We start from the raw sequence: 12,956 nt of genomic DNA, 5'->3' as shown, positions 1-12,956 counted from the left end.
AACAACCAACAACTACAAAATATCTCAAGTACAACAATATACAATACACTTTCATCACCTTGCCAATTCTCCATTTTCATCAAATTCCAACCCAATACTTCCAATTCCACAATATTCAATATAGGATATCAAATATCCATATCAAGCCCAATCTTGACTTCAAATCAATATACCAATCATCATCATATACAATTCACAAGTACCAACAACAAGAACATCATTTACTCCCTCCAACACCAATAATCACACAATCATACAACAATTCCAACAACCAATCAATCATCGTCACAAATTCAATTCCTATCATATGGGTCACTAGCCTAAGTTTTCACAACCACATTAGATTTTAGATACAGAAAATCGAAATCATACCTTGGCCGATTCCCTGCTCAACTCGAAACACTTCTAATTCAACTTTTTCTCAAATTTCAAGGCTCCAATCACCTTTCAAATGGATCTTCCAGCACCAAAATCCTCCAAGCCTTTCCAAGACTTCAATCAAGCTCCAATTTGACAATTTCAATTTTAATTCAACAGAAACTCAACTAGTTCATACAATTGAACAATTTTAACACTAGGACACATGAAATTGGACAAACCACACGGGTTTAGAGTTTTCTTACCTTATCCAAGGATCAAAGAGGCAAGACTAAACCTTTCCTTCAAGCTATTTGGATCCTATAACATCAACGAGCTCAAAATCTCAACACTTTTACCTAATAATTTCAAAATCAATGGCTGAAAAACTGAAATCAATTCGTGGCTTACCTTAAAAACAAAGTTGTGGGCTTTGTAGAACTCGACATTATGGTCGCATGGCCACAAACAGTGCGTTAATCGGAGCTCCGAATCAAAAGTTATGATCAATGGAAGTTGGAAGTGAATTGAAACAAGGGTTTCATGTTTCCCCCTTTTCCTTTGTGTATTTGCAGCGTGTGTGTTGTTTTGAAGGGGAGGGAGAGTGCTGAGCTTCTAATTAAAAGGGAGCTTGGCTGAACCTTGGGCCCAATATGGATCTGGTTGGTCCGGTTTGGTCCGTTCGACCCAATTTTAGGCTGATTTCTTTAGAATTAATGTCAAAATTCTCGTTTTGATTTTCTTTATCATATTAAACCATGAAAATCTCATTTCTCACTTTCTAGAATATTTTTTAATTTATGGATTAATTAGCCATTAATTAACCGAATTTTACAACTTTCTTCAATAAATCATACATATATACTGAATGTGATCATAAATAATATAGTAATAGTTAAATTCACTAATAAATATATTGGCTATTATCACACTATAAAATAAATTATATATAAAGGCTATTAGCACTTATAAATCTATAAAATCACACTGTTTTTTATTCGTGCAAGGGTTTACTTATCAAATAAACTTAAAATATAAACCAAAAATATTTATAAAATGGATCTATCATCACTTGAAAGAATAATGGAAAATAATCAACTTATCTTATCATTCATGAGAACCATTTCTATATAAGTCGTTTTGTTCTTGTCAAATTTGGATGGGACTTTCCATAACCTTATAATTTTTGCCTTTATTTTTCAAACTGTTTCATTACATAATCTACCGTAGGTAATACTGTTGATAGAATCGTAGTTAGTAGCCCTTAGGTATAAAAAATAATAAAGAGAAGAAGATCTATGTTTGAGGTACGAATTTTCTAAATGATAAATAATTGTAATAATTTATTATTACTCCTTATAAATAAATAAATATATATATATATACACTAATTATACATGGTAATAATTAGCAAATATTTTCAATGAAGATACTTGCTACAATTAGGTAAAATTTATGCCATTATATTTTATTAATCTTATGATTAATTCAATAGAGATACTTACTCAATATATATGTTATCTACATTAATTATATGCTAATATTTTTAGGAAAAGAGCTAAAAGAAAAGATATATAAATATATATAATATTATTTCTATATAGAAAGCATACATAAATTACTAATTTTTTTATTATATTATGCAACTTAAAATTATAATATTATAATATTATTAATTTCGGATTGATACCGGATCTTTTTTTTTTTTGGTTATGGATTGATACCGGATCCTTGGTCTCGTTTGTTGCTTTTGGTGGCCCGCAGGATGAGGCTGAAGGTCGGGTCCATAAGAAAAATCAATTTGGACTAAGAAATGGGCCAAAAAAAAAACTGTGGTGTAGTGTCTAACTGTCTATAACTCATATATATGTTTGATCTATATGGATAATTTTATTATGTAGAGTATTGCAGAGGTGCTAAATTTGTTGTCTCGTATACCTCATTATTTTTTATTAATGAAACTATTATTCTGAAAAACACACACATGAGCACACAATACCATATATTACATAATTACATAATTACATATACACTAAGGTTGACTTCTTTAAATAAGGCTTACAAAAGGAAGCCCCAAAACGAAAACCTTTCAAATAGAAGTTTTCATTCCTTTGGCATTTTGCAAATAGAAGTTCTGTCATTATTCATTAATCATTCAATAAAAATTGAGAAGCAATTATCAGGCTGACACATCGCTTGATGTTGGCATTCTTCAATCTTGGCAGCCTGGGGTCTGCAATTATTTAATTTGTCGCATTTATGCAAGATAATTATTGTAAACAAGAAAACACATAAAATAAACAAAGCCATGAATAATGTCTAAGCCACAATACACAAAACTATTACATAGTAAGTGTCTGTTTTTTTTTTTTTTCAAAACAATTATGTCAATATATATTTTTAATTCAATAATGATCTCCCTTGTTTGTACTTCTAAGATAAAAGAAGTATTTTTTTTTTAGTAAAAAGCAATTGTTTATACCGAACTTATAACCGAAAAATTTAATAATCATCATTATTGATTTAATGATTAAATAGTCATAACATCAATGCATGGATCAATTCTTTGTCTATAAAATACATTTTTCATATTTCATCAAAAGGAGTCATATGATATACATGATAAGTTTTATAACTTTTATTTTATGTCTAATATTATATAGTTATAGAATTATTATATACTTTTTAAATACTAATTAATTTTTCAATATGATTCTGACCACAACTGTTGAAGAATTTTCACTTTTCAATCGAGTTACAGCTCGAAGTCACTATTTTACGTCGGTTAGGTGCTCTATACAAAAAATGTTTCAAACAATGAATCACATGTTAATTTTTTTTCTAATTGTGGTTCAATTTATTAATAAAGAAATTAGTTTGGGTGGTATTATAATTATTAATTAATTATATTAGTAGTTGGTCTGTTCTTTGATGGAAAGAACACGACTATTTATAAACTTTATAAAGTTTGGGTCTCCAATTTTGATCAAACAACAAAACAAACATATTTTGATTCTATTTGACTTTGTGATTCAAGAATTGGAAATTCTAAATTGAATCAAAGAATTTATTGGCAATATGGTTTTATAAAATATCTAACATGTGGTATTAGAGCAAAATTATCTTTGTCTTGCAATTTCAAAATTTAATTACTATGCATTATTTTGATTAATTGTTTTGAAAGAAAAAATGCATAGTATAAATTTTGGAATAAGTGAGAGAAAATCATTGAAATTAAAGTTGACGCACCATAAGAGGAGGGAATCATAAATAATACTCCGAGAAGGAATCTACTAAATTTGTGTCATAGTTGTTCTTCATAATAGTATAATTTTTCGTGATTCCCATAAATTTTTTTATTCTTGAATTTAAAAAAAAGGAAAAAGGAAAGACACGGGAAGAGAGAAGACCAAAAGAACTTGTTCCAATGGATGGATTTTGAACGGATTTCGTTTGTTATATAATATTGAATACTTGCTACTTTTACGTTGAAGTTGTAGGATTTCAAAATTTAAATTTGTTATAAAAAAAATTCAAACTTTGGTAGGAGCGATGTTTAAACTTGGATCTTCTAAATATTGTCAAAATATTTGTCTACTAGATCATCTTCACTTTTGATATTATTTATGTCACTGAATTTATTTATTTGATGATTATATTTGCATGCAATATAAATTCTTCCACCGCATATCATATTGTGATTAATATATGATTTATTGAGGAGTAGCCACAACATCTTTGATAATAATTATATTTAAAGAAATTATGTAAATATAATATGATATATTTGTAATTGTTGTGAATTATATAATGAACTTACCCACAAGAATTTATTATGTTATTCACATATAATTAGGTTGAAATAGAAAATATTTTTACTTCTGAGGTTCGATTCCTGATTGCGAGAATGTCAAGGATTACATGAAGGCTATTGATGAACAGTTTGAGTCTTCTAGTAAGGCACTTGCAAGCACCCCAATGGCATGATTGTCATCCATGAGGCTTACCGGCATAAGAGGTGTGCGTGAACACATCATGAGATTAAGATATATTGCAGCACAACTGAAAGTTTTAGAGATTGAGATTTCTGACTCATTTCTGATGCATCTTATTCTAAATTCTCTTCCTACCCAGTACGGACCATTTAAGATTTCTTGTAACACACATAAGGAAAAATGGTCGATTAACGAATTACTGGTGATGTGTATGCAAGAGGAAGGAAAGCTTATTCAGGAATTTGGTGAAAGTGCACTATTAGTTACAAATAAGGGTGGTAAAAAGCAAGCTCATAAGAAGAAAGGAAAGGGTATTGCATCCCATCCTATGAAGAAAGAAGGTGTACGGTGTTTCTTTTGTAAAAAGAAAGGACATTGATGATTGAATTTTTGACGGTTTAGAATTTCACTAATGAAATCTCGTTGTAAAGTATAGTTTCTAAACCAAGCAACAATTCTTTCATACAAAAGATTGTTTGTCACAAGTAACAAACCCCTAAATTTATAAACCGAAGTATTGAACCTCGGGTCGTTCTCCCTAGGAATTGCAATAAAGTGTCTTGTTATTGGTTATGAGATATTTTGGAGTTTTTTGAGATTTTAGACAAGAAATACAAATGGCAAAGAAAATAAACTAACAACTAACAAAGCTCTTGGCATGATATGAGAACTAGAAGTCCTATCCTAGTTATCCTCCTCAATTGTGACAACAAATTGTCCATTGCTCCCACCTAGTTAACCTCTAACCATGGAGGAAAGTCAAGTGGATGAATCAATTTGATTCCTCAAGTCCTAATCAAATCCTAAAGGAAAGACTAGCTTTAGAGGCATTCAAATCAATTAGCAACATCTAATTATCAATCAACAAAGGAATTAGATAACTCAAGAGTCACTAATTACTCTACCTAGGCCAAGAGGAACAAAATCTATATTAAAATCCAACCAAGCATTTCATCAAACACTTGGAAAGTACAAAAGAAAAGCAAAGCAAATTGACAACAAGAATAGAATCTAACAACAATTATTGCAAGGAATTAACAACAATAATCAAAAGGAACACAATTATTATGAATTACCTTGAATTGAATTGAAAGAAAAGAGAACGAACAAGAGTAGATCTACAATAAAGTATGAGAACAACATAAAGAAAATTACAACAAAAGAGTAGAAGAATGATGAATGTAACAACAAAGAATTGAGAAGTAGAAGTAGAAGAAGATATGAATTAAAACCTAGATCTAAAAATTCTAATCTAAACCTAATCCTAATTCTAGAGAGAAGTGAGAGCTTCTCTCTCTATAAACTAACTCTAACTACTTCTAAAACTAAACTATGATTAATGATCAAAAGTATGTTGATTTCTCTTCAATCCTTAGTTTAAATAGCATCAGAAATAAGTTGGATTGGGCCCACAAGGCTTCTAAAATTGCTGGCCATGAGTTGCATTAAGTGGATCATGTGCCACCATCGGCGTGTCCGCGTACCATGCGTGTGCGCGCCCCTATGCATGATGCAACTATAGCAAATCTTATATCATTTCGAAGCCCCAGATGTTAGCTTTCCAACGCAACTAGAACCACATCATTTGGATCTCTATAGCTCAAGTTATGGTCGATTAATCGCGAAGAGGTCGGCTTGACAGCTTTTGCGATTCCTTCATTTCTTCATGAGTTCTCCATTTCTACATGCTTTTCCTTCATTCCCTTGATCCAATCTTTGCCTCCTAAATCTGAAATCACTTAACAAACATATCAAGGCATCTAATGAAATCAAGGTGAATTAAATTTAGCTATTTTAAGACCTAAAAAGCATATTTTCACTCTTAAGCACAATTAAAGGAGAAGTTATAAAACCATGTTATTTCAATGGATAAATGTGAGTAAAATGTTATAAAATTTCCTAAATCAAGCACAAGATAAATCCTATAAATGTGGTTTATCAGACATATGAAGAAGGAGTGCCCAAAATTTAAGTTTGGCTTGAAAAAAAAGGTACTAACCTTTGTGATCTTATTTCTTCAGTGTGTTTTGGATCTAATTTTGTTGAAATGTGTCATGACACTTGGTAGATTGATTCTGGTACTGAAATTCATATTTTAAATACCATACAGGGTTTCATAAGGAAAAGAAAACCGATAGAAAGTAAACTGAGCATCTATATGGGCAATCAGATGCATTCACGTGTGGAAGTTGTTGGAACATTTAGACTTTTATTAACTACTGGTTGTATTTTAGATTTAGAAAAAAACTTTTTATATTCTAGATTTTTCTAAAATTTTGATCTCTTTATTTAAACTTGTAAAATAAGGATTATGTATAAATTTTTATGATGATTCTGTTGACATTATTAAAAATTCTAATATTATTAGACGTGGTACTTTAATTGATGATTTATTTAAAGTCCATTTAGCTAATACTGTTCTATCTAATTTTATGGTTATGCATGGTAATGGTATGAATGAAAAATCCTCCATGTTATAGCACCAAAGGTTGGGACATATCTTGATTGAGGGAATAAAAAAATTAGTAAGTGATGGGTTCTTGAACCTCTAGACTTTACTGATTTTGATACTTGTGTGGATTGCATTAAGGGAAACCAAACTAAAAAGTCTCAAAAGAATGCTAAGAGGAGTTCTGACATATTAGAAATAATTCACACTGACATATGCTGTTCTAATATGTCCTTAAATGATCAGAATACTTCATCTCCTTTAGTGATGATTATTAACGATATATTTATCTCTATATGCTTTATAATAAATATGAGGTATTAGATGTTTTTAAAGGTTATAAAGCTGAAGTGGAAAAATAATACGGAAAGCAAATTAAGATCATCAGATAAGATAGAAATGGAGAATTCTATGGGAGATATACTAGAATTGGATAAGCACCTGGTCCATTTGCAAAGTATCTTCAAGAGTATAGTATTGTGGCACAATATACCATGCCTGGTACACCATATCAAAATGGTGTAGCTAAAAGAAGAAATAAGACTTTGGTGGATATAGTGAGAAGTACGCTTAGCAATTCCAATCTTTCTTTATCCTTGTAGAGTAAAGCCCTTAATACAGACGCGTATATATTAAATAGAATTTCAACAAAGGTAGTTTCTAAAATGCCATTTGAGTTATGGAAAGGTTGGAAACCTAGTTTGAATCATATATGCATTGGGGGGTTGTCCTATTGAAGTTTGGGTTTATAATCCACAAGAAAGGAAGTTGGACGCAAGGACAATAAGTGCCTATTTTATCGGTTATGTAGAAAAGTCTAAGGGTTACAGATTTTATTGTCCTTCCTATTTAAGTAAAATAGTTGAATATAGAAATGCAAAGTTTTTAGAGCCTGATATGAAAAGTGGGAGAAATCATCCTCTTAAAGTTGTTGAGAATAATAATATTTGTCAAACCTCTCCATGTATAAGAGTGATTGTTCAATACAATGTTCATACAGAGAGGATCAATGTAGAACAACCTATTATTGATGTTCCACATCATGAAGATAATATTCAAGTAGATCTTATGGTGGAGGATCAAACTCTTCATAATGAAAATATTGTTCAAGAGCAACTTCAAGAAAAGGGAGAACTTGTTATGCCACTACCTTTACAAGAGGTTGATGATGTAACATTAAAAAGATAAAAAAGAATACGAAAGCCTGTAATTTCTAGTGATTATGTAGTGTATCTTGCTGAGTCTGACTATGATGCTTGTGATGAAAAGGACCCAACAATATTTTCACAAGCAATAGAAAGTCGTAATTCCAATTTATGGCTAGATGCTATGAAGGATGAAATGAATTCTATGACGAATAATCAAGTTTGGGATCTTGTAGAATTGCTTGATGGAAAAAAGACCATTGACTGTAAATGGGTCTTTAAGATCAAGAAGGAGTCATCAAGTAATATTGAGCGCTACAAGGCTCGACTTGTTGATAAAGGATTTACTCAAAGGGAAGGAGTTGACTACAGGAAAATTTTTTCTCCTGTTTCGAAAAAAGACTCTTTCCGCATCATTATGACATTGGTAGCACACTTTGACAAGGAATTGCATCAAATGGATATAAAAATTGCCTTCCTTAATGGAGATTTGGAAGAAGAGGTTTATATGAGACAACGCGAAAGGTTTATCTCAAGTTCTGGTAAGAAGTTAGTTTACAAGCTTAAGAGAGCAATGTATGGTCTTAAGTAGGTTTTTCGACAGTGGTATTTGAAGTTTCACAATATAATTTCTTCATTTGAGTTTATTGAGAATATTTCTGATTAATGTATATATCACAGGGTTAGTGGGAGCAAGATCATATTTCTCATTTTATATGTAGATGATATTTTGCTTACATGAAGTGAAACAATTTCTCTCTAGACATTTTGATATGAAAGATATGGGTAATGCATCTTATGTCATTGGCATAAAGATTCATAGAGATAAACATAAAGGAATTTTAGGTTTATCTAAAGAAACCTTATTAATAAAGTTATTGAGAGGTTTTAAATGTAAAATTGTTCACCAAGTGTTGTACTTATTGTGAAAAGTGACAAATTCTACTTAGATCAATGTCCAAAAAATAAACTTGAAAAGAAACAGACGCAAAATATTCCTTATGCTTCAGCCGTTGGAAGCCTAATGTATACTCAGATCTGTACAAGACCTGACATTGCCTTTGTTGTTAGCATGTTAGGAAGATATCAAAGTAATCGAGGAATTATCCATTAGAGAAATATAAAGAAGGTCTTAAGGTATTTTCAAGAGACTAAGGACTTCATGCTTACATATAGACGAACCAACAATTTGAAAATTATTGGATACTCAGATTTAGACTTGGCAGGATGTATTGATTCTAGGAAGTCAACATCAGGATAAATCTTTATGCTTGCTGATGAGGCAGTATCTTGGAAGAGTGCAAAACAATCACTTATAGCCACTTCTACCATGGAAGCCGAGTTTATTGCTTGTTTTAGGCTACATCACAAGGTGTTTGGTTAAAAAATTTTATTTCTGGGCTTAAGACTATAGATTGTATCTCTAGGCCATTGAGAATATATTGTGACAATTCAGCTGCTATATTTATGGCTAAGAATAATAGAAGTAGTAGTCGAAGTAAGCACATCGATATTAAGTACTTAGCCATTAAAGACCGAGTTATGTCTAATGAGATACAAATAGAACATATTAATACTAAATAGATGATAGCTGATCGTTTGACAAAAGACATGTCACCAGGATTGTTTAAGAATCATGTTATTACTAGTATGAGTTTATATTCTGTAACGTCACTTATATGACTTATGTTATATTATATGACATATTTGGATATAAAATTCTTATTATTGTTTGTTTCTCATTTGGTTAGTATATATGCGCATGTATGATTGAGAATGACTAATAAAATTTAGTGAAGAAACTAGAATAAGCATTAGACTTATTCCTACAAAAATACCATATAAAGAGTTTATTCAATTAGGAGATGTTACATTGTAATACATAGAAGGTAATACAAAATTAATGAGAACCTACCGCTATGATTCGTGTAATTTGTCTTAATTGTTTAAGTATAGTATGTAATTACAGACTATACGTAACAAATGTTGGACCAAGTGGGAGAATGTTAAAATTTTTCATTATAATTATGGTCCAATTTGTTAATATGAAAATTAGTTTGGTTGGTGTTATAATTATTAATTAATTATATTGGCAATTGGTCTGTTTTTTATGAAAAAAACACGATTGTTCATGAACTTTATAAAGTTTGGGTCCCTAATTCTGATCAAACAACAAAACAAACATATTTTGATTCCATCTGGCTTTGTGATTCAAGAATTGGAAGTTCCAAATTAAATCAAAAAAATTATTGGCAATAGCTGGAGGTATGTAAATTACTGATTTTATAAAATATCTAACATTACATCATCAATGGACTATACGTCAAAGAAATATTACCAACACCGGAATAATTTTATTTTTTGAGTTTGTTATTTTTTTTGTTGTTCACGGTATCTCTCAGCAATCGGACAGGTTAAGAATTAATCTGTTACAGATTTGAGCTCTATTTAAGAATTTGTCGTTGGCTAATGAGTTTCTGTATACACAAAGTAGAATTTGAATCCAACACTTATTTAACTAGGCAAGTGAGTTGACCACTCGACTAATTTAAATTTATTTTTGAATTTTTTTTGTTTTATTTTTAAAAAAAATTAAAATTAAATAGTTTTTATTTAAAAAGTGGATATGAAGCTGTTAAAGAGAGAGAAAATTTAAAAATATTAAGATTATAAATTTATTTCCATATATTTTTCAAATAGATAGAAATATAAAATATTAACCACTACAAAAAATCTAAAAGAATGTATTTTAATATATATATTATTAATATACCATATTTTCAATTAAAATATCGATAACATAGTTAGTACTTTCTATTAAAATTGTATGTAATTATTTTATTTTATACCAATACATAACTATAATAAAATAATCATGCTTTAAAAATATTATATTATATAAATTAACTTTTTTACTATTAACCAAAATTGTAATTTATTAAAAAATTTACTTATATTTATTCTGTTCAAAAATACTTGTATAAATATATTTAAGTAAAAAGTATTTTTTTCTGCAAGCGAGGCAATACTTTTGTTAAATGTATTTATTAGCATACTTTCCCAATTCTTAGAAGAAAGAATAAGTAAAAAGAGTGTGTGTAAAAAGAAAGTGTTAAAGAAGAGTTATTTTATTCGCATTTGACTTAGTTTAATTTATTTAAAAGGTTTAATTTATTTAAAAATCTAATTATTTTACATATTCTATAATTTTATTGAATTTTTAATCAAATTTTTATATATATTTTTTTAATTGGGTGCCTAGACGTTTTTTTTTTCAATTTAATCCTTATCATGACAAAACTGTTTGAGATAACAGAATATTCTGTTCAAAAATAAAATATTCTCATATTTGGATTAGAGTAGCTAATTGAACCTACCTTTATTTTTTTAAAATACCAAAACAACCCTTGGCATTTTGTCCCAAAATTAAAGAACCCTATCTAGCGTTTGTTCTCTGAAGTCAGTGGCGTTTCTCCTCCGTTCGTCCATTTGCATCGTCGTCGTCCGTCATCCTGGGTCTGTGCTGCATTGCTCTGCACTATTTGTGCATTTGCTCTGCTCTGCTCTATGGCCTTCGTCGCACTCCTATGGCTTCCATCGCACTCCCTTGTCGTGCCTCGCTGGTGCACGAAACTGACTCTGCACGTTTCGCACAGATAGACTGGCAAGTATATCAGGTCGTTCAAGTAATATCTCAGGTGAGTGAGGGTCGATCCCACGAGAATTGTTAGTTTGAGCAAGCAATGGATACCTTGTAGATCTTAGTCAGGCGAATAGAAAATATAGTTTGTCACGAAAAATGCATAAAAATAGATAATTAAATAAAACGTTACTAGATAGGTGTGAAATCAATGGTATGAGAACGGTTGAGGTTTCGAAGATGCTTCTTCCTTCTGGATCAACTTTTCTCACCATCTACTCCAACTTATGATTGATTAATTCTATGGCAAGCTGTAAATGATTAACGCCGGGTCAGCGGTCATTAATCTCCTCTGCTTCAGATCAAACGTCGGGTCAGTGGTCATCCAATCTGAACGGGGGTGAAGCTCTAGCAGTCCGTTCCCTTGGTGATCCTACTCAAAACACCACAGACAAGGTCGGATCTTCCGGATCAGAGAACGCTGCTCCTTGGATTCTAGCCTATACCACAAAGGCCCTAATCGCCCCGCACCTCGGCTGCACTGATGTCTCAAGAAGTACACAACGAAGCCGTGAATTAGCCATCTCAGAGATGTATAATCAAGCTTGTGGTTCAATACTATTCCATCAAGGACTCGCAAGAATCCTTGTGAAATTGGGATGATGATTAAGTTACACTCCCAATCCATTAGGATGAAGAACAAAGATACATCTTATAATAGAATCAGCAGAGCTCCTAACCTTAACTTTAGGAGGTTAGTGACTCATACTGTACATAGAGAATAATGAAAAACGTGTAAAGTGGGGGAAGAAGATCCTAAACAAGGGTGATCTTCTCCTATATATACTAATCTGCTAACTAAGAATTACAGAAATCAGATAGACTAGTCTTGTCGTGCCAAAATCCACATTTCGGGTCCACTTAGTGAGTGTTTGGGCTGAGCTAAGGGTGTCTCCACTTCCTAGGATCTTTCTTGGGCATTGAACGCCAGCCTTGGGCTCCTGTTTGGGCGTTGGACGCCAGCTGCTCCCTTTTGGGCGTCCAACGCCAGGAAGAGGGTGGGGTATTGGCGTTGAACGCCAGTTTTAGACCTTCATTTCCAGCGCAAAGTATGAACTATTATATATTTCTGGAAAGCCCTGGATGTTAGCTTTCCATAGCCGTTAAGAGTGCGCCATTTGGACTTCTGTAACTCCAGAAAAGCTCCTTCAAGTGCACGGAGGTCATATCCTGACAGCATTTGTAGTCCTTTCTCTGCTTCGAATCAGACTTTTTCCAAAACTCATCAATTTCAACTCGAAAATACCTGAAATCATCATAAATAAAAAATTAAAGTAGAATAAAAAAATATGAATTTTACACTAAAACCT

The sequence above is a fragment of the Arachis hypogaea genome, chromosome 1 (genome assembly GCF_003086295.3).
Source record: "Arachis hypogaea cultivar Tifrunner chromosome 1, arahy.Tifrunner.gnm2.J5K5, whole genome shotgun sequence".
NCBI lineage: Eukaryota > Viridiplantae > Streptophyta > Magnoliopsida > Fabales > Fabaceae > Arachis > Arachis hypogaea.
Note: the sequence above shows the minus strand (reverse complement) of the source record.